We start from the raw sequence: 23,488 nt of genomic DNA on the forward strand, positions 1-23,488 counted from the left end.
AAAAGTAACTAGGCTTTAAGTGTTCCCACAGGTTCCTAACTTGATAATTCTAACTATAACAATTCTTTCCTAGTATCTTGCATATAAAGTGATAAGTTATGTAACTCTAAATCCTTGGTCTGGCATCTAGAGAATTTCACTCCGCACCTTGGTTCGGCTACGTGTGTTGCTATACTAACCCTTACCTTTACCTCATATTAAGCATTGTATTCGATATTTGACTAAGTTATTGCCTCTTACCAATCGACACTATCCTATTAGATAGTATACACTAAATCTATGTTGATAATCTTTTCCTATTATCTACCTCCTTGGTCCGGCAAGTAGCATTAAGGCGAGTTCTAACGTTGGTCATCCGTAAAAAAAACTTCTAAACGAATGAATTATCAATACATGCAAGACACTATTCTAGAATTGCTATTTTAGTTAGTTTTTACCTCATTATTCACCCATGGTTCCCACAACCCCAGTTATGGAGTTTAGTTACCCATGGTCATAATCACGCTATTTATATATTTAATATAAGAATTCATGCACTTAATTTGATGAGAAAGAATAAAATCCAGAAATTTACTTGATTAATCAACAAAAGCACCAACAATCAATTTCAGAAAAAGTGTAACAATTGCTGAAATTAATCCTTCAATACTTGAACGAGAGAACTAAAGATTATCCAAAAGTCTAACTATCAAAATGTCTAATATCAAAGAGTCTATTATCAAAGAGTCTAACCCCAAAACGAGATTTTTTGAACTATTTATAATAAAAACAAAAACCTAATAAAAGAAGGTTTCTAATTAATGAAAATTTGTCAAAACGCGTCTGAGTCGACAAGCCTCGCGAGTCAGGATGGGCCGTCATGGCCTCCGTCGTCTCATACTTCACAATTTCTCCTGCTGCTTTCTTCATTACCCTCAACGGCAGGTATGACGGACCATTCCAAGCACGATGGTCCATCGAGGGTCTCCGTTCCATAATACTTAAACTTCTTGGAATTTGGGTACTGGAACTACTCTCTAATCATTGAGACAAACCAGCAGGACGAACCGTCGTGGCTATGACGGTCCATCTTGGACTTCCGTAATTCCATACTAAGTCAAACTTTCTCATCTTCCTTCAGCAGCTTCACTACGATGCCACCTACTGTCCGTCACAGGCTCGACGGATCGTCATAAGCTCTGTAGGTGGTCTCTTCTGCATTTCTTCGCTCAAAAACTTCCGCTTTCATCTTTGGACAAATTTCCTGCAAATAAGGAGAAACTTACATAAAAATCAATACAAAAATGCTTTTGGACACACACTAAACTTAAGGAAAAGCATTAAAAATACCGTGAAACCACGGTATATCAGTGCCCAACCACCACATAGATGATGATTCATTGAAATATTACTTCTTCAATGGACAGGATGACAATGGAAAGGTTGTGCTATATACAATTGCTGGAGGATCTTACGGGGAATGCACTCTCGAGGAGATTGCTGGTATGCATCCTTTGTAAAGTTTCAATTACCAATCTGTAATTGTAAGAATCCTTAATAATTCATTTATTTATATTCATATATTATTTCAATCATAGTGATCTTCTTTTGTTGATAAATATGTAAATTGTCATCTAGATGAAAATTCGTTCAATACAAAATTGCAAGTAAAATTTTATTTTTTTATATTTTCATGCTTTTGAGTTTTCAAGTATAACTTCGTCAGTGGTTATTTTATTTTCGTATTATTCATTTAACCTTTAGGATATAAATGTCATGCCCCGAGCCTACACCCTGGACGTGCTGGCACTCAAACACCATTGCTGGCCTCGAGCGGACCCTTGGCCTGACTTACTTACTCAGCGGAAGACTTAAACACAAGAGATACTCAAGAAACAACTTAAAAGTAATACTTAGCCAAAATGGAAACTTAATTCTAATCGTTTACAAGTGAAATAAAAAGACTAAAGAAACTAATACTATATGTCTATTAAGCCTCTAAAATAAAGAGAGATTTTGGGACAGTACCCCTAATCATCCTAACAACTGAAAACTAAAAACAATAATTGAATGGTAAAGATTTCCCCGAAATGAAGTGAGGCTCACCAATTGACTCTGAGTTGCTCATTGGATCAACAATACGGTGGACGCTGATCCTAGTTACTTGTGTTAACATCATAAGATGATGCAGGCCAAAATCAGTACATTGAATGTACGAGTATACGAGTTGGAATGCTAAAACAACTTAATCTTGAAAAGGAGTAAGAAGGAAACATTATCTTGGCTTTGCACACACACACACACACACACACACACACACACACACACACACACACACACACACACACACACACACACACACACACACACATATATATATATATATATCACGCTGTCGAGGATCATCCTATACCTTGTCATCGGTATAAAACCTTACTTTACTTAGTGAATACACTAGCTTAACTTAAGTGATCATCTAAAAAGTATGATCATTTAATACCCATGATGGTTACATGGTTTATGTGGACTTGAGTTATTATGAACTTGCGTCCTCATATCGGTGCTCAATACTACTCCCAAAAATATAATTAGCTCATGTGTTTTTTAAACAACTTCTCTTGGTTGAGATAATTTCTAAATAGTTAGCTTTAAAAGTTCTCTTGGATAAATGTTCCCTTTTCTTTCTCAAAACTCTTTTGAGAAATCTTAGTTTCCTCTTATCTTAAATTTAAAAGATTTATAAACTCTTAAAAAATACTTAGTTCACTTATAACTTTTTTGAGAAATGAACTCAACTCTTTACTCTTTACTTAACTTGAAACTTGAGTCTTGAAAACAAAGTTAAAACATTGCTAAAGACTCTTGAAAACTTTTAAGAACTTTACTTTGACTTGATTCTTAACTTCTAGACTTGACTCTTAACTCCTTTGACTTTACTCTTAACTTTCCTTGAATTGGATTATGGATTCAAGGTTCATGATCTCATGTTTATGGATGATTTCATGATTTTTAGATGTACCTTAAAGTGTTGAAATCAACTAAGAAACATAGGTACATCACTTAGGAATAGAGCCATCAAAAATGGGCTTGGCCCGCGAGGCCGGCCCAACCCAACCCTTGAAATAAGTGGGGTTGGGCTTAATATTTTTGGCCCATTTAGGAACGAGGCTTTTTAGCCCGCCCTATTTGGCCCGTCGGCCTCGTAAGCCCAACCCGCAAGCCTCAGAGGCCAGCCCGTGGGCTATTAATTTAATATATATATATATATATATATATATATATATATATTTAATAGTGCTTTATTTGTAAAGATTTAATAAATAGATATTTTGAAAAATGCAAAAACAAGTATTTTGCAATATTATCTTGCATGGTGAATTGTAGATGAAGATAATCTTTTTAATAAAATAATAACACATGTTGATTCATATGTGATCGATGAGTGAAAGTAGAAGCGGCGTTGTAAAACATTAATTAATGAGTCGTGTAATATTTAGAAATTTTGATTTATTAAATATTTAGGTTGCTTTGTGTTGCTGGAAATCTTTTAAACCAACTAGTTTTTTGTGGGATAAATGATGGAATGATTAACATTTATCCGTTAAATCTTACGTTGGTTATTATTTATTTTTGTAAGTATTCACCAAAGTGTGATTCATAAATGTATTTTATAACTATTCACCGAAGTGTGTGATTTAAATTTTTGTATGAATTGATATCGTGTTCATTGACATCAACATTCGATACTCTTTCTAAGAGAGTAATATTGTTCATATTATGGTTGAAAGGTAAACCCGTCCCAACTCGTGGCCCGCTTAGGGCTGGGTTGGACCGCTATTTTATTGGCCATTTAATCAAAAGGGTCAGCCCGCCCCAATCCATTTAACTCTCTAGCCCGTTAGGGTTGGGTTGGGTTGGATTGGGCCAGCCAATTTTGACATCTCTACTTAGGAAGTAGTACAAAAAAGTGGGGGAAGAATGGGGAGAACTGGCGTCCTGGCTCTTCGAGAGACGTGGGGCGCCAATCCTCAAACTTCAGAGAGCAGGGTGGGGCGCTCTAGCTGGCGCGACTCTCCAAGGCCCTACGACAGAGATTGTCCTTTGGGGCTCTAAGAGGCACGATGCCCCAACCCCTATCCCCATGTGTTCTGGACTATTCTCCTTCGTTTTTCATCCCTAAACCCTCTAAACATCCATGGTTCTTTCCCAAACACATAGTATCATTACTACCCTCAATACCCAATAGATTTAACCCGAAATCACACCCAAGAACATGAATCAAAACTTCAACAACACAACTATCAAGAATTCAACGAAAACTTCAACAATGTTTTTTAAGAACTCAATTTCTTAACATTCAAATAGCTTAGATTCACTTGATTAAACAAGATTGGTGTGTGAGTAAACTAACCCAACACTATGTGATTTCACATACTTTATTAGGGATCACCCTCGATGAATTCCATACGAAAAGCTTAAGCATTCTTGATTTCGCTCCTCTTTTATTTTATTTTCTCTCTTCTCCAAGCCCTATCGTAAGTTTTCCTTTTTCTAAAACTGAACAAAGGTCTGGTTTTACCCCAATTAGTTCCTACAAATGAATTAATCAAATTGGGTAAGGAAAAGACAACTTTGCCCTTTCCAAATCCGGATTGAACTTTTCTTAAACCAATAGTCCAACATTTGAAATGCATATCTCACTCATACAATATCGAAATCGTGCAAACTGGGAGGCGTTGGAAAGATTATTCTAAGGTCTCTCCAACCATATCTGGAACTAATCCCAACTCATCTTGAGCTATGAGTTATGGTCCTTTGGAAATGATCAAAACTCACTTTCCTAACTTAGACAATTTTCCAGATTTTCTTATTCTTTCCAAAAATAAATAAATATTTTCATCTTTTGACCCCTTTTCTAGTCGTTTCTAGTTGCGAGATGTTACAATAAATATAATTAACATTTTGAATTTATAGGAGTAAAATGATGAAAGAAACTTTAGAATTTTTTTTATTTTAAGATCTGTAATATAAAAGCAAAAAGAATTCTCGTTGATATTGGTTGAGTGTCTTCATCTTTTGTTTTTAATTGTTTTTTAAGGATGCATTTTAGTTAATTAGGAAAAGGGTCTGATATACCCTCCAACTTTATCATAAAGAGTTGATATACCCTCGTTATGAAAGTGACTCATATATACCCTTACCGTTATATAAATGATTCACATATACCCCTACCGTTACAAATGGATATCATATATACCCTTGATCTAACGCAAGTGAAAAATATAGTTTTAAATTTATATTTTTGACTCTTAATTCATTTTTTTTAAATCATGCATGTAGGGTGTATATATATGATTCTTCTAGCAAAGTTCAAGGTATATTTTAATTTTTTTCCTACAAACATTATTTTTTGACTTCTTTGATTATCATTATTTGAGTTTCTTATTCTTATTTCTTTTGTCATTCTTTAGTATAAAGAAAATAAATTAATACTACTCTTTTTGTGGCTAGCTATCTTACAATTTAAAGCTATTTTTTCTGGCTATATTGCAATTTAATTTTGTATTTGTAAAAGAAAATTGAAGCATCTATAATAAATTTTACAAGAAAATTAGTGAAGCATAAAGAAATTTGACCACTAAAATAATAAATTTAAACGAGTTGTTGAAACAAATTTCAAAAAAAAAAGTGTGAGTAGGACCAAATGTACTCCATATGGATTATATATATATTATATATATATATAGGAATTAAACTAAAATTAGCTTTTTTTTCACTTCCATTAGAGAAAAGAGTATATGTTAGTCATTTATATAATAGTAAGGGTATATATGTGTCACTTTCATAACGAGGGGTGTATTAACTCTAAATAATGATATGGGTGTTTGAGTTGTTTCTGATTGAAAAGCACCATAACTTTTTCACCCACTATAAAAAATTTAAACAACAATAGAAAATATACATACAACACACGTTCCTAGAACTAGTGTAACTGTTAGTCTTATTGTTTTGAAATAATGGGAAACTAGCGAGGAACATGTAGAATATACAACAAACGCTTTTGAATTGGCGGAGTATGAATACACGATTTCAACAAACAAATGCGTTCGAATTGGCGGCTTACGAATACATGATTTTAACAAGTATATGTTCAACAACGCAGAAATCTATTTAAGGAAATTATGTTTTCTTATTTAAATAAGGAAAGTGTGCTTTCTTAGTTATTTAAGGAAATTGTGTTTTCTTATTAAATAAGGAAAGTGTGTCTTATTATTTATTTAAGGAGAACTTGTTAAAAGTTGAGTTCAACAAAGATTTGTTGAAGTTGATGTGAAGTATCTGTAGAAACGAAGTCCAAGTAGAAGTCAACAAGGATTTGTAGAAGACAAATACAAGTTGAATCTTACAAGGATTTGTTGAAGTTCTGATCTATAAATAGGGAGCTATTTGCATTAGAAAAGATTGCGCACTTACATAGAGAGAAGATCAAAACACAATCAAGAGCTTTGAGAGAGTTTTGATAATTACTTTTTGAGTACTGTGAGTTGAGAGAATTGTAAGTTTGTATTCAAGAGTCTTGTTTACAATCTGAGTTATGAGAGTAAGAGTTGCTTGACAAGTTGTATAACTTGAAGAGCGTTAGTAGATACAAAACTAGGGATTAGTTTTGTGTCTTGAGGTGAAGAAATTAGAGTTAATAATTTCTTGGGTTACAGAGCTTTGTAATCATTGTATTGTTTGAAGTTTATAAATAATACAAAGTTATTGTTCGAATTAATTATCGTTAAATTTCAAACAAACCGAAACGCATTGTCTGTATGTGTTCCTTTGAAGAATTCAGGAGGGTAGTTCCAACAGTAACTTAAATACAACCAAAATCTAGGTTATGATTTGAAAGGTTTTATGAATCTTTAAGCTTTCCTTTTCCCTCCAACTTTGAAAATTACTCTTTCAATGACTTGTTCAAAGTTTGTATTTCTTTTTGCTACTCATGATGTCTACATATCTTCTTTGTGATAGGAGTAAAATGGACGAGTCTTCAAACCATTTTTTGTTTGATTATAGAAATATTATATGTATAATTCAAATTATATATGGACCACTATTGGCAACTTAACTTTGATTTTTTATCAGTCCCATTTTCTTTTAAATATGATTTTTATTTAGTTGAAGGGAGAACTTTGAAATAACAATAACATTGTTTCCATGTGATCTATAGGTCACCTTCAAAGCGAGGAAACACTAATGCTTGCATTATAATAAGTTGTCTACATCATACCCTTTAAAGTTCGAGTCTTCTCTAAATTTTGTTAATTCGAAATGACTTGTGCATCGTATAACTCTTCTATGTTTTTTTATTTAGACAAAATATTCTTTACGTCGTATGTGTAGTCTGATGAACCATTGCAAGCGGTAGAAATGTCCAAATTGATGCAAATCCACTACTTCTAAGAGATGATAGGGGACATTTTGGGAAACTACTTAATGAACACCAACATTTGTTTGGGGATAGAAAAGATGGATTAATAGATATAATTGATACAATGAAAATAATTTTTTTAAAAAAAAGAAAATCATGAAAAAAGTTGAGCATATTTTCCATCAAAAACCGAAAACAACTTCCTTATGATTGTGGAAGTTTTTTTTCTTATAATAAAGATCTAAACTTTTAATTTATATTACTTGTTCTAATAAGTTCTTGAACGTCATTATTACAGTCGATCTTGAGTATTTAAGATATTCATTAATATACTTTTAAGTGACTAGTATAATTTGAAAATAATTTTCATTAAAAAAAAAAATTCAAAACGATAGTAGTATGAATAATGATTTTGTGACATAAAACACACTATAAATTTTAAAATGATTGACCTAGGAAAGTTCTTATCTTTGGTCAATATCCCATTAGCTTAGAATAAAGTGATATCTTACCGTTTTCAAATAATATCAATTTTTTTTTAAAAGGGTGGTGACTAAATTGAAAACATAAAATGGAAGTGAGTAGAGTGACAACTCATTTTTTCACTTGCATCCAATTGATTTGTTGTTGAGTGGATTTCATATATTCTTATTTTTTGAAAAAAGAAATCCTAAATAACTCTATAATATCACATATATTTAATTTTTTCTTTATGTTAAAATTTAATTATTTTAAATTAATATTTACGTCTAAGAAGTTTTACTTTTAGAAATAAGAACAAAGTGTTTACGATTAAAAATAATTTCAAATTTAATATTTAAATTTAAAATCGCCATTAGAAAATGAATAAGACAATAAATTAATATCGAAAGCGGAGAAAAAAGAAACTTTTTTAAAAAAAATTAATCTTATAACAATCACATTTATAGACAAATGATGATCTTTAATTAATATAACACTATATAAATAAAACATATCTTATTTTATGTAAGATTGAATATACTATAAGAATAAATATAGAAACCTCTTAGGTCTCTCTAAATAATGAAAAAATATTTATCATTTTGTATAATTTTAATAATATAATGAAGTGTCGGTTCGGGTTCGGGTTCGGATTGTCTTGGCTACGAAATGACAAGGCTTTTAACCACAAACGTGGGACTTTCGGCGCCAAATATATATATATATAGCAGATGGAAGAAATAAATGAGTGGGAAGTACTCCACACACCATGTTTTTGAGCAATTCCCAAATTCAGCTATAATGGGGACAGTGGAGGAAGGTACATTGCCATACAATGTATGGCAAGGAGAGAGCAGCAGCAGTTCTTCTTCGTCGAATCCATCAGATGCAGTACTATTTGGTGGAATCTGTTTGTTAGTTGGAGTATCATGCAGAACCCTCCTTCGCCGTACCACTATTCCTTATACCGTCGTTTTGCTCATACTTGGCATCGCTCTCGGTTCTCTCGGTTCGTATTTTCCTTCTCTCTAATGTGTCAACGTATTATATGTGAACTGTTATATATCATGCTGCTCGCTTATGGGGGATTTGGTTTGGAGTTCATGTCTACTATTTGTTTTTCCAAAGTATGTATGCTTCATTATGTGAGCGATAGCTTTGTTTACTGTTATCGTGTTGCTCGCATATGGGGGATGGGGTTAAGTAAGCGCAATTAAGGACATTGATGATGATTATTGCTCCAAGAGCATGTAACATTTTCTTATTGACACATGGTGATTTAGAGCTTATAAGCACCTGGTTATTGACACATGGTGATTTAGAGCATGTAAGCACCTGGTTTTGAGCGAAAACTATAAAAATAAGCTAAAAATAAAAGTTAATCTAAACAGGCTCTTTGTCCCATTTGTTTAGAGTTAAAATTTGGTATGTAGAGTTGCTTGATACTTTTGCTATCGAAGGTAGCTGGTACCTGGTGTAATAGTTGAGGTTAGCATAATTTTATCTAGAATTTGGTAACAAAAGGTCAAACATAATCATTTACAAAATTTTGAACAGAGTTTCAGTGAGAATGAACTCCAGCAAGGTATAGAAATTTAGGATTCCTTTCGATATGTCTAAGCTTGGGTGGGCAGAATTATCAGGTACCCGTTCTTGTGGAATAGTAGACATGTGCACAAGCTGGCTCAGACAACACCGTCATGATAAAAGGAAGTGGAAGGCCTGTATCTCAATTCCAGTATGGCTGATAGAGATTTTCCGTGTTTTCTATCTGAAGGACCCTTCATTTATGTTTGTGGTCTAATTTTGTACAGAAAAATTGGGGAATGAATAGACAGATTTCTTTGTCTCATGAGCATCCGTTCTGTGATTCTTTCCTGATGGTAGTTGTTACTGCTCCAAGAGCATGGAACATTTTCTAATGGACATGAGCTAGCATTTTCTCAATCTATTGTCTTTTCTTAACTGCCACTGCTGTTTGAATGTGTATACTCATGTTGTGGTGCCTAACTGTTCTCGTATTTGGCTATTTATTTCTTTACTTACTTTCTTTTTTAAATTTAGAATTTGGGAGTATTTATCGACTGGGAAAGCTTGGGAATGGAATTCGAATATGTGAGTATAATGCAAATGTCTTTTTCAAATTTCTTAAAATCATTTTGCAATTGTGAGTACTTCTCATTATCTTATAAAGGTATATGCTTGTTGAATTGCTGCAACAGGGGCAGATATAGATGCTGATCTTCTATTAGCTGTATTCCTCCCTATACTGATTTTTGAGGGTGCATTCTCCATGGAGGTGCACCAAATAAAGGTTCTCTTCTCCTTAATTTTCATTATCTATAATCTCAAGGCTCTAGTAGCTGGTTGCTTGACTGTATTCTTTAAGTTATTATGTATACGTTTTTTACTTTGTATAAGCTAATGGAGTGTGTTGTTCATTTCTTTAATATTAGCTGGCTTTTACAGAAATGTATGGCACAAATGCTTTTGCTTGCTGGACCTGGTGTATTGATTTCAACAGTCCTGATTGGAGCTGCTGTGAAGGTATATAAAGAAACACTTTCTTTCTGGAAGTGGTTTCGTACTTGCTCAAACATTCATATGTTTCTACAGCTCATTTTTCCATATGACTGGAACTGGAACACATCATTATTGTTGGGGGCAATTCTTAGTGCTACTGATCCTGTGGCTGTTGTCGCATTGCTTAAGGATCTTGGTGCTAGTAAAAAGTTGAGCACAACTGTTGAAGGAGAATCTATGATGAACGACGGGTATAAACAATTGTTTCTTTAGTTTCTTCTTGTAGATGAGGTAGAACAACTAGTAGACTTCTTAGGCTCTCTGTGATTATGATTACTTGCACTATAATTTTTTTGATGGTTGACAGCATACCCACATTACTGTGGAATACAACTTTATCTTGCTAAAAAATAAAAACTTCTCATGGTTCCCCTATATTCATATTCATGTGCACATTTTTGGATGACCAAAGTTTTCCACATAGAAGTGGACCTTCAGCCCCATGTTCTGTTTTTCAGTTTATGTTCCATTTATATATACACTGATTATTTTTGTTCACCTCTCTTTCTCCAATCATGTTTCCAGGGCAGCTATTGTGGTTTACCAGCTTTTCTATCGAATGGTTCTTGGGAAAAGTTCTGGCTGCGTTGCAGTGCTGGAATATCTTGCAGAAGGCTCACTTGGATCGTAAGTATCATTATCTGGTCGGCTAATAACTTTTTGTTACTCTAGTTGAACTTAACTCATTCTTTTGCTACAGCGTCTTGATCGGACTTGTGTTTGGAATGGCATCTCTTCTCTGGCTTCGGTTTATATACAATGACACGCTGACAGACTTTTCGTTGGCTCTTACTGTGAGCTACATTGCTTACTACACAGTATGTTCCTTGCTGATTTGAATCAGTTGTTATATACATGCACTCAAGCTGCATATTGTCTTTCTAAATGCTGGACGTGATATTTTGCAATTAACTTGTTTCTAATTGTTTCATTTTGGATTCATATGATTATCAGATTGATTAATGATACCTACCCTTTGATGTGACATTCTATTATTCATCCCCTCTAGAAAATTTCAGACATGATAATTTGTAGGAAATAGTGATATTCGAGGATGGGGAAACCACTTAGGTTCCCCTTCTATATCTGTGGAGGGAGGGTTTCGATAATGTACTCACTCTCCAAAATGTAGGTTGCGAGGAAGATCCCAGGCCAGCTGGGTTTCTTTGTCACCCAAATAGGAAGAGTTTCTAAAAACTCGCTGTGTTTGTGAGCTAGATCACATACAGCATGATAAGTGCTTCACATTAGGGGAACGCAAGTCAGGCAATTGCTTAGTATCGTGTCTGAATTTCATCAGATTTTTTGACCTTCCGAAATTTATTCCGTCTTTGTAAGCTTAACACATCTGATGATTTTTCTTTAGAATATAAAAGGTTAGGCAACATTTAATGCTTTCAGGTACTGGATACAATTTGGTTGAGTATTCTTGATCTAAGCCAATACATAGATGAAGTGCATTTTCTCTCTCTCATACACACGCACATACATACACAGACAAGATTAATTCATTACATGTATCCAATTCAAACATTAGATGCATATAACAGACATTCCTAATAACGTGGATCAATATATATATATATATATGCGTGCTTGCATACATACAATTATGTCCGATATCTTAGGAGCGAAGTTAGAACTCTTTGCCTTTATGTTAGCACTGAGCTAGTCTTTGCTCATAAATTGTTGTTAGATGTGCTCAATATATCATACACCTCCTCCCTTTCCCCCTTCCCAGAAAACTAGAAAAAAGAATCGCGGGCATGATGGTTCAGAAACAGAGAGGGACAGAAGACTAAAACTTGAAATGTGTTCAACTAGAATCTTTCTGGATTTGACATAAAAACTTGAAATGTGTTCAACTAGAAATCTTTCTGGATTTGACATACTATGAAGTCAGTAATCACTACATCCTTCGTTGAATTAGTAGACACCACTTTCATAATGTGCTGCACTTCTTGACGTACAGTTTCAAGAAGTGTGACACTGTAAACTTATCAATTTTTTTGACAACCTTTTGATATGCACGACAATTTTCATATTTTTACTGATAACATATTGACAAATATGATTTATTTTGATGACTTCTCTAGTAATCTATGATCTTTGACCTGCTTCATTCTACATGATTTTGTAAATCTACCAAGTACATGGTATCATCAAATCTTTCAGTATTAAAAAGACCTTCCCTACTGCTCTATACTTTTAAGGGTGACTTGTTCCAAGCTATGTTTATTTGCTAATTCGAGGAGATACTGTATGTTCCTTCGTTTTGCTTTTTCCTTAAAACTTTTTGCTAGCTCCATTGAAGTCCCATGTGTTTGTTCCAGTGCTATATGTTCACCTTTAACCGGATTTTAATGCCTTATTATTGCTTATAGGCTCAAGAGGAAGCTGAAGCTTCTGGTATCTTGACTCTCGTAGCACTAGGGATGTAAGTTGTGTACTTCACTCCTCTTTCACATTCAGATGTTTGTGCGGTAAAGTGTGTAATTCGCATTCTGATACTGAAACCTATTGATAGGGTTTTTGCAATGTCAAAGGATACCCATAGAGCTGGGGGAAAGCAGAGCTTGCATGAGTTTTGGTATGTTCTTTCATTGTGATATCTGTTAGCTAGATATAGATCTGTGTAGCAAACCGATGTATAGTGTGATAATTATTGCACAGATTTGAGCATTGCCAATACCTAATTGTTGCTCTGTTTTGTTGAGGTATTATTATAGATAATGTCTTCTAGGTGAGGCATATCTAACAGATGTATCTAGGGGAATATGTTATACAAATCAAAAGGTTGGAGTACATATACTATAAACAGATGTATCTTGGGGAATATGCTGCTACAGCTACAACAACCCTACCCCTACCTTTCCTGCAACTTCTCTTTTTGTGAACTCACTTTCCTACATGAAGTGTCAGGTTTCAGAAGTTGTCTTTTGTGACTCCTTCCAGCATTGGTTCTCTCACTCTGTTCTTTTAAGATCTTTTATGCAGTGTTGCTCTCAACCTGTGGGTTATGTGTATTTTTTGATAGGACTGCTTAAAACATCATGTTTAAATCATGTGGATCTTAATAGCTTACTTATTATTCAAAACCATAAACAAATATATGAGCTTTGTCATTATTTGTTTGGCTCCTTTTATGTTTAAGTGCCTTGCTCTGAGAAAGAAGAAACGGGGGAGGGGGCTAGAGTAGAACTATTTTTTACACTTAACTTTTCCCACTAATTCTTTTTGCAGGGAAATGATTGCCTACATTGCGAATACTTTAATATTCTTATTGAGGTAATACTCGGTAACAGTCCATTAGAAACTAAAGTTGTTTCTTTTCTTTTTTCATAATATCATTTTGTTCCTTTCTATGGTACTTAAGGAGATTTCCTCTAGTTATTGTGCTACTCTTTTCTCAGGTAGTTGTATTTCCCCATTTTCCATGTATTAATATTCTAGTAAGTAGTGTTGTTAACACTTCCTGTTCTAAGCGTACCTGAAGTTCCCTTGATGCATGGTTGGTTATTATCCTCTTACTTTTTTTGGTTATTGAATCAATAATGTTGCTCATATGCTCTAACTTCTCACAGCGGAGTTATCATAGCTCAAAGCATCTTCAGTATCGGAAATCTCGACAACAATACAGGTAGTTCTTCCCCCTGAATTTATTATGTAATGCTTCACTTTTTGTATATGGTTAACAACTGTTCTCCTATTAGTTGAAGTGTGTGGTACATGCTGCACATCACAATAAGTTGGCGTCTCAGTCATTTTTTAAATCATTTTCTTGAGAATCATTAATAGTTGGTACTTAAGGAGGTGCTGGAACTTGGACGGTGGAAGTCGTGAGACTCATGTCCTAAGCCGATCGTTCTCCTGTTTTTAAATGTTGAATAATCACATTACTAGAAGGAAAACAATTAAATACTTTGGTTAAGTTTTAATGGCTATTAAATAATAAGGGAATTTAGAAAAATAGAGAACGTCGGACTAGGATGTTGAAGTAGTAGGTTGAGTAATTCCTACCACTTACAGAAGTAATAAGTTGATTAATCAAGATCATTGAAGGTAATGAACTAGGAGTATGAAAGTGCGACATAGCCTTTGGTTGTCGGACATGTGAGCGGATGCACCTGAGTAAAAAAATCTAGGACTCAATCAGGAGGATTTCCTAGGAAAAAACAGAGCGATGAGATCCTAGGGAAAGTTGAGGTGTTTGTCACTGGACACTTCAGGAGATGCATATATTGATCACATTTCACATTTCTATATTGAAATAACCAACTAGCAAATTGACAGAATCACTGACCAGCACCAAGAATATGGTCTGAGAGAAAGCTGACCTTGGAAAAGATCAAGCAAACGAAATTAGCAGATTGTCAGTCCAAAAGTATTGGAAGAACAAACAGACTGACTGCGATACCAACTAGCATTCCAGTATCAAACGGAAGTGCCCACCTAAGGCCAAAGACTAAGCACTGTTTCAACCTTATAATCTAAAGCTCAAGATGGAAAGAAACCAGAGGATACATAAAGGCAGCAACCAATGCAAAGCCTGCAATTAACCAACAATGAACAGCGGCAGAATCTTAGCGAACAACAAAGACTGGTCTATGATACCATATGAAGGCATAGATTTGGTGGAAAACTATCTTTGTTAGGTTGTGCATATCAATAATATTAGTTGTAGAGTTATTTACAAGAAGAGCAAAACAGTGGGTATATACACTTAGGTTTCTAATTTATTTACTATTTATTATTTAACAGACCAAAGAAAGGGGGAAACAGGTAAAGACCCAAAGAATCATCATGGATGCTCATATGCATCACACCTCAGGTTAGGTCATAGGTGTTACTGATCACCTGCCTAGTTTGTGAGATCCCTCCTTAGATGCATTCTTATTGAGATTTTCTGAACATTTTTCTTAGATTCATTCCACTAAAATAAATTTCCCAGATCAAGATTTTTTTATTTATTTACACAGTAATATTGTAGGGAGATCGTGGGGCTATGTCTTTCTTCTCTATATCATTCTTCAAGCAGCTCGAACCATAGTTGTTTTTGCATTCTATCCTGCCCTTTGCTACTTCGGTTATGGTTTGAATTGGAAAGAAGCTATCATTATCATATGGTCTGGTTTGAGAGGAGCTGTTGGTTTGGCACTCTCCCTATCTATTAATGTAAGCCCTTCTCCGCTCACTTGTGATTCCATATGGTTTCCTGTATCATGTAACTTGAGGCTTAGATACAAATGTGCACCGAAGATATATTTTCATTTTGAGTTGAGAATAACTTTTACTTACATAACTTACTTGTATAGTATGATTTGTACTGGTATGAAATATACTCCTAAGATAATAAGGTGTATAATGTTTAAATACCAGTACAGTATTCTGCTCCATCAAGTACTGATGCACTTAAAAAGTAGATAAATAAAATAAAAGTAAATAATAATAACAAAATAAAATGGAGGCTTTCTGTTTCTAGATCTGAATTGAAGTGCTTCAATTTAATTTGAAGCGACAGACTAAGCGGTTAAACTCAATATCTATGGAGAAGATATCTTTGATTTGATATTGTACATCAATTCGAGTAAGAGCAATAGTTTTTATCACGAGTAACCTAATAGTTTGAGAGCATAAGAAGCTGATAATTTTCCCACTTATTTGTCAAGCTTTATGAAGCATATCCACAATGTAGGCACTGGAAGAGGGATGCTATATTTTCTTTTACTTAATAACATTTACACATGGTTTTCTTTCTTAATTTCCAGGATGCTAGTGGTGATCCAAAGTATCTCAGCTCAGAAACTGGAGCTATGGTATGTTTTTATTGACGAATAATTGCAATATAGCAACAGCTCATTTGCCCTGCTTTTGGACCTCATCGATTCATTGCCATAATTTACTTGTAGTTTTTAGGCACCTATTGAAGCCTAAGCTATCAACTTTCTTTGACATGCAACTGAAACTCTTTTCTTTGCGGTACAGTTTGTTTTCCTCACTGGTGGAAGTGTGTTACTGACACTCATTATCAATGGATCTACCACACAATTACTTCTAAGTCTCTTTGGTATGGATGCTCTATCAGAAAGTGAGGTAAATTTCTGCTGTAATTGAAGTTCTCTTGTATTGAGGAACTTACCTGCCCTTGATATTGTGATTCATGATGTCATTTTATTTAGTTTCACGTTGAGTGTTCAATATCAGTAATTGCCCTTCTCACTGAAAACATGAAGGCCCTACCTGTGCTTTTGTGTATATTCAATCTTATCAATCAGATTTTTGGTGTTATGGATTGAGATGAATCAATGATGTTTCAGGGAAAGGAGCATTATTACATAACTTGAAATACAAGTTCCTGTATTTAGTAATTATGTGCAGAATTCTCCAAACATGTTTGGAATGTATACCTTGGTAGACTTGGTAACATTAGTGCAGGAAATTGGATGTGAATTAACCTACACCCCATTTTTACTAATCCAAAGCATCACCTTATTGTTGTTTTTCTCTATTTTATAAGATTGCATTTACTAAAAAAAAGTGAGTACTATGCTACCTGCTGTCTTTAAACCATCGTGTCCTCTGATCCTGACTTTGTTCATCCTCTCAATGCACAAGGATCATCAGCTTGAACTCATATTTGTCCTATAACCTGATAAAATATTTTCATGTAAATCTGAAAAGAAGTATCTGCAGAGGATTAACAGTCAAAATTATATCTGCAGAGAATTAGCTAATTCATTCTGGTCTTTGTTAAATTCAAATATGCGGCAAATTATTGAGAAACATACCCGGTGTACTCAACCACAGCTTGTATATCCATATTTGAGATGTGGTCTTTTTGTTGCGAGAGCCATCCGGCTTATACTACAATTTGTTTCAGAAAACCATGGTCAATTATGCAAAGCATCAACTATTGAGAAAAGCTGAAGAGTTTTCCAGAACCTTTAGTGGAAGCAATAATCCTTTTGATTGGATAACTGTTGGAGGTTATGCCTCATGCATAAGAGATGTCTGTGAAGACACAGTTTGGCCTCCCTGTACCACCAATCATGGCTATCTAGAAATAGATGATATGAAGACTATGAGAGTATGCTTTCTGAAAGGTCAGTAACTGCATCGGGACTAGTTGGTCTATAGTTTGCTTTTACAACCTTTCTGGTGTCTGGCACCTGCATTTCTCATCTGTGATTTCAGCTTCCCCTTTGCTTTCTTTTGTAAGTGTTGCATATCAGATATTGCTACTCTCATCTATTTGATTGATAGGTTATAGATGTTGTACATTGATCATGAACTAGGGACCTTGTTTTGTAAGTTAAACTTGAAATATTTTCAGTCTGTTCCTATGAAAGACCTGCATGTTCTTATCCTCTAAAACCCAAGGAATATAAGGAATTGAAGAGTTAGAAAACAGTGTGAAGTTCTCTAATAAGCTGAACATTGACAATTTTGACCATTTTTTTACATCAGGACCCTATTGGTAGGGGATACTGTGAGCTTACATTGTGCCGAAATTTGCTTCTAGAACATCTATCTTCTTGTATCTCTGCATCCCTTCTTGGTAACATTTCTATACTTCATTAAAAACTAGAGCCTCTACTTTCGTCTGCTAATAGGAGTAAGTATGCATTTCCATCTTATCCAAAAATCTTAAACACATACATGCGATCTTGAAATTTTGCCACCTCGAAAATCTTAATAGATATGTTAAGCGGTACGCCTGATTTCTGTTTGTTCTTCATTTTTAAATATTCACTCTCTGGACTTTAGTCAAGGTGACACTTCTTTTCTCCTTTTGTCTTCCATTCCTAATGCCTTTACATGAGGATTCAGTTATTTGCATTTGGTTTTGCTACAGCTACTCGTGAGACTTACTGGTCAACATTCAATGAGGGGAGGATAACTGAATCCAGTATCAGTGTTTTGATGGAGTCAATAGATGAGGCAATCGATCTGGCGACTCAGGGATTACATGACTGGAATTATATTTCTACTCACCTCAAGTTTCCAGGATATTATAGATTCTTCAGCACAAGTGTTTGTCCTCCCAGACTGACAAGGTGGCTTGTGCTAAAGAAATTACAGGATAGTTGTCATATATGCTCTGCATTTATCCATGCTCACAGAATCGCAAGACAGCTTCTTCTTGACTATACTGGTAAGAGTGAGTACCATCTTCAGATAAGAAGAATGTGGCCGATACAGTAGGTAGACATTGCGGAGTAGTTCTATTAGGTAATCAGAGTCTAACAACAATGGTTTTGTATGTGTACTTTTTCTTTCTTAACATCAAATGCCAAACTCCTACTCTTTGAGAGTTGTGCCTCCTGTTCGTAAGAGGTCCTTTTCCCCCCTTGTTTCCTTGCCTTTCTTTGTTGCATAACTCTAATGTGAATCCAAGTATTCGTGGATCTGGGAGTTGTGGATTGACTCCTGAAGTCATCTAACAATCGCTCTACATTTTAAAGGTGATAATGGAAATGCTGCAATTGTTGTTGCTGAAAGTGAAGTCGAAGAAATAGAAGCAAGGAAGTTTCTAGAAAATGTCAAGAATTCAATGCCTGAGGTTGTGAATGTTTTCGTGGTAATCATGCATTGTAGCTCTTGTTTAGATAGCTCATTGACCATTTAATTGTCAAGAGTTCGCAACATGGTTTTCTTAAATTCATGTCTACTTGCTGGAATATAACACTATGCATGCCCTGCAATCCTTCGAATTAGAGGATGATGAGTTGTTCATCTGAGCTTCCTTCCTTCCGACCAGAGTGGGTTGCTCAAATGTTAAGAACCTCCACCTCCAATCTTGAGGTTGTGGCCTTGTGGGTTTGACTTTTGAGTCACCAAGGGAGCGGAGTGTGGAACTCCTTGGGAGGGGTCAAAAAAAGTATTTAAAGACAATGTGCAAAATTATTCATGACCAAATTTTCTTATAATAAAAATGAAAACATGCAATCTTATCAGACACGTTCATCTAAATTAACCCTTTTGATTCTGTCCGTTCTTTTTTTTTAAAAAAATGCCCCCGCTCGGGTTACAAGCCAACGCTACTGAGCTCGGCTAATTCTGTCCATTCTAGATCATACATCAAACTGAATCAAGGCAAGTTACATTTTCACTGCTGAAGTGTCTGGATGAATCTCTCAGTGATATGGAGAAAGATGGGATTTTAACTGAGAAAGTTGTGCTGCATGTACATGATTTGCTTCAGGTAACTGTATTTCATGCGTCAATTTCCAGTGCCATAGCATTTTTGTGTTATGCTTATTGAATTATTTTTATTGTGTATGTTTTTAAACTCCAAACTAGAATGACCTTGAAAAGCTCTTGAGAAGTCCTCCTACAGTAAGGATCCCAAAGCCAGTAGAGGCCTAAGTATCCATCCTTTGTTGGCAAACCTTTCTCCTGCTATTCAAAGTGATTTGGAATGTTCTGCAAACAGTGTATTGAAGACACCAGGTTGTACACTCTATACCAAGGGTTCCAAGCTGACAAGTGTTTGGCTGATAGGAAATGGATCAGTTAGGGTAAGTAAAGGATGCAGAAAGCATCTATCCAAGTATCTGTATTTCCAGATAGCTAGCATTACTTGTATTTATGTTTGGTCATTGAAAAACTTCCCTTCTTTCTTCTCCAGTCGAGAAGGAGCCCTTTTCCTATTAATTGTCATGTAGATTCAACATATCATCGAGGAAGTGTTTTAGGTCTATATGAGGCTCTTGTCGGAAAGCCATATTTGAGCTATATGGTGACAGATTCTGTGGCTTTCTGCATCAAAATTAAGTTGGAGTGGGTCATTTCAGTACTGGCCCGTGATAATGCAGTAGAAGAACTGTTGTGGAAGGTGATCTTTGACAATCTTTCCACCACTCTTAGTGCAACTCAAGCATTTATGTTATCAGAAACATCAAAAATAAGTACTGTTGTAGTTGAACAGACGTGAGAAAATGCTGCTGTCTAGAGTGGCTTCAGATAACTGAATTTTACTTTCTATTTATAAATCAAAGGTTTCATTCATATATAAAATTCATGAAAAAGGAAAAGTTTCTGTAACGACCTGTTTAGTCGTTTTGAGCAGTAGAGTATTTCTGGTAATAACTGCCAGGGTCGACGGATCCCACGACGGACCGTCAAGGGCACGACGGACCGTCGAGGGGTCTCGTTCTCTTGTAATTGTTTTTCTTTGTTATTTGTGGAGTGCAGCAAACGTACCGTCATCTTCAACTCAACCGCACATCTAGCCAGTCTTCATCAAGCCAGATTTCAGGGTGAGCTATTGCTTCTAGCTTGGACTGGATCTTCCTATTCATGTCTAGATGCCTTGAAGTTCCGGCATGGACTAGCATTTTACTTATTTTAGCTTCTTAGATTAGAAATTTGAGGATAGATGTTCTTGTGGTGATGACTTCCAGGTTTTGGGAATAAATAGTATTGAGTTTTTATAAGTTATTTAATCGATTTTCATTAATAAGTTAAAGTCTTCCGCATTATATTTTGTTATTTATGGTTGAAATGTTGGGGTTTAGATTGGTTGGTTCGCTCACATAGTAGGTTAAGTGTGGGTGCAAGTCGCGGCCCGTTTTGGGTCGTGACAAACTTGGTATCAGAGCATTAGGTTCGTTGGTCTCATCACACAAGAACGAGTCTAGTAGAGTCTTAAGGAACGGTGGGGGGACGCCTTTAATTTTCTTTGAGAAGCTATAAGACTTTAGGAAAATTCCATTCTTTTTTCTTTCGTGCTATTACTTGGATCCAATTGGTATCTAGGTAATAAAAATTGGTATCTGACCATCTTCACTCTATTTCGCAGATGGTTAGAACTAGAGCAACAACTGCGCCAACACCAACACCGGCAAGATAGGATGCGTCTGAGCCAGCCACTGGAACTGTAGCTCGAAGAGGAGCAGTGGCAAGAGGCCGTAGTAGAGGTCGCGGGAGGACGTCATCTAGAGGAAGAGGACAAGCATCTGGCCCATCTAGTACTAGGGCGGTGACTCCTCCACCGACTGAGGAAGTAGTAAGAGAGGGTGAGGAAGGGGAAAATGAGCAAGTGCAGAATGAGGAATCACCACCCCAACCTACCCCAGAGATGATTAATCAGGTTCTTGCTTATCTTAGCGCGCTATCTGATCAAGGCCAGACACCTCCAGTGTTTTCTGCACCAGCACCTCAGGTTCCAGAAGTACAACAGGCAGCTGCTGTGGCTCCCCGCATGGATGCCTCATGGGAAATAGGCACGTTTCCTCGTTTGACTACAGGGCCTATAATGACAAGTGATCAGCATGAACTTTTCAGTAAGTTCTTGAAATTGAAACCTCCAGTTTTCAAGGGTGCTGAATCTGAGGATGCCTACGATTTTCTGGTTGATTGTCATGAGTTACTACATAAAATGGGCATAGTGGAACGATTTGGCGTTGAGTTTGTAACCTATCAGTTTCAGGAAAATGCCAAAATGTGGTGGCGGTCATATGTTGAGTGTCAACCCGCACAGGCACCACCTATGACTTGGGCGTCATTCTCTAGCTTATTTATGGAGAAGTATATCCCCCGGACCTTGAGGGATAGGAGGAGAGATGAGTTCTTGAGTCTAGAGCAAGGCAGAATGTCGGTTACTGCGTATGAGGCTAAGTTTCGTGCATTATCCAGGTATGCCACCCAGCTTTGTTTCAGTCCACAAGAGCGGATTCGCCGTTTTGTGAAGGGGTTGAGGTCAGATTTGCGGATTTCAGCCTTACAGGTAGCGACGACAGCAAAATCCTTTCAGGAAGTGGTAGACTTCGTGATAGAGGTGGAGGGAGTGAAGCCAGATGACTTCATCATGGCATCGACATCTAAAAGGTTTCGTAAGGGAGGTGAGTTTAATGGTTCTTACTCCAGAGGGCAGGGTTCAGGAGGTTATCCAGCCCGACCTATTCAGTCTTCACTGCAGGCTGTAGTTGGGGGTCCACCGCAGACCGGTCAACATTTCTCTGAGTTTGGAGGTTATCCCCAGACTTCGTCATTCTCACAGAGACTTATACTTGAATCCAGAGAGTGTTATGGATGTGGGGAGACTGGACACATTAAGAGGTATTGTCCAAAACAGAGTTACAAACCTCCAATAGTTAGAGGTAGAGGTGGTCATGGAAGAGGCCGTCATTCTGGAGGACGTGGTGGCCGAGGTAATGGTGGTCACCAAAACGGCCGGGGCGACGGGCAAACTGGAGCCACTACAGCACAACATGGTAGGGGCAACGGGCAGACAGGCGATAGGGCCCATTGTTACGCTTTCCCCGGGCGGTCTGAAGCGGAGACATCTGATGCTGTTATCACAGGTAATCTTTTGGTTTGTGATTGCATGACTTCTGTATTATTTGATCCTGGCTCCACATTTTCATATGTATCTTCCTCATTTGCGACTGGTGTTAATTTACATTGTGAATTGCTTGACATGCCTATTCGTGTATCTACTCCGGTAGGTGAGTCTGTGATAGTTGAAAAGGTATATAGGTCTTGTCTGGTGACTTTTGTGGGGAGCAATACTCATGTAGACTTGGTTATCTTAGAAATGGTTGATTTCGATGTAATTCTGGGTATGACTTGGCTTTCTACGAATTTTGCGATCTTAGATTGTAATGCAAAAACTGTAACGTTGGCCAAGCCTGGGACTGATCCGTTAGTGTGGGAGGGTGACTACACTTCCACTCCAGTTCGTATCATCTCCTTTCTTCGTGCTAAGAGAATGATAAGTAAAGGGTGTTTAGCTTTCTTGGCACACCTCAGGGATGATACTACCCAAGTACCTTCAATTGAGTCGGTTTCGATAGTCCGTGAGTTTCCGGATATGTTTCCTGCAGACCTTCCTGGTATGACACCGGATAGAGATATTGACTTTTGCATTGATCTTGAACTGGGTACTCGCCCCATTTCCATACCCCCTTATAGAATGGCTCCCGCGGAGTTAAGGGAGTTAAAGGCTCAACTTCAAGAATTGTTAGGAAAAGGCTTCATTAGACCAAGTGCATCCCCTTGGGGTGCTCCTGTTTTGTTTGTGAAGAAGAAGGATGGGAG

The 23,488-nt window shown here is 36.2% G+C and overlaps 1 pseudogene across 1 annotated transcript in view; it reads left to right on the plus strand.

Moving 5' to 3' along the window:
- Positions 1-8,578: 8,578 nt before the first annotated feature.
- LOC107016293 overlaps positions 8,579-23,488 on the plus strand; it is a 21,609-nt pseudogene continuing 6,699 nt past the window's right edge. The window contains exons 1-20 of the transcript XR_003577735.1: positions 8,579-8,870; positions 9,926-9,976; positions 10,084-10,175; positions 10,331-10,408; positions 10,478-10,635; positions 10,970-11,071; positions 11,145-11,262; positions 12,829-12,881; positions 12,972-13,034; positions 13,688-13,732; positions 14,029-14,084; positions 15,435-15,619; positions 16,213-16,260; positions 16,430-16,537; positions 17,325-17,547; positions 18,300-18,599; positions 18,910-19,007; positions 19,518-19,649; positions 19,748-19,965; positions 20,076-20,282. The product of XR_003577735.1 is annotated as a sodium/hydrogen exchanger 8-like (transcript). The remainder of the gene's footprint in view (positions 8,871-9,925; positions 9,977-10,083; positions 10,176-10,330; positions 10,409-10,477; positions 10,636-10,969; positions 11,072-11,144; positions 11,263-12,828; positions 12,882-12,971; positions 13,035-13,687; positions 13,733-14,028; positions 14,085-15,434; positions 15,620-16,212; positions 16,261-16,429; positions 16,538-17,324; positions 17,548-18,299; positions 18,600-18,909; positions 19,008-19,517; positions 19,650-19,747; positions 19,966-20,075; positions 20,283-23,488) is intronic.

The sequence above is a fragment of the Solanum pennellii genome, chromosome 4, assembly GCF_001406875.1.
Source record: "Solanum pennellii chromosome 4, SPENNV200".
Taxonomy (NCBI): Eukaryota; Viridiplantae; Streptophyta; class Magnoliopsida; order Solanales; family Solanaceae; genus Solanum; species Solanum pennellii.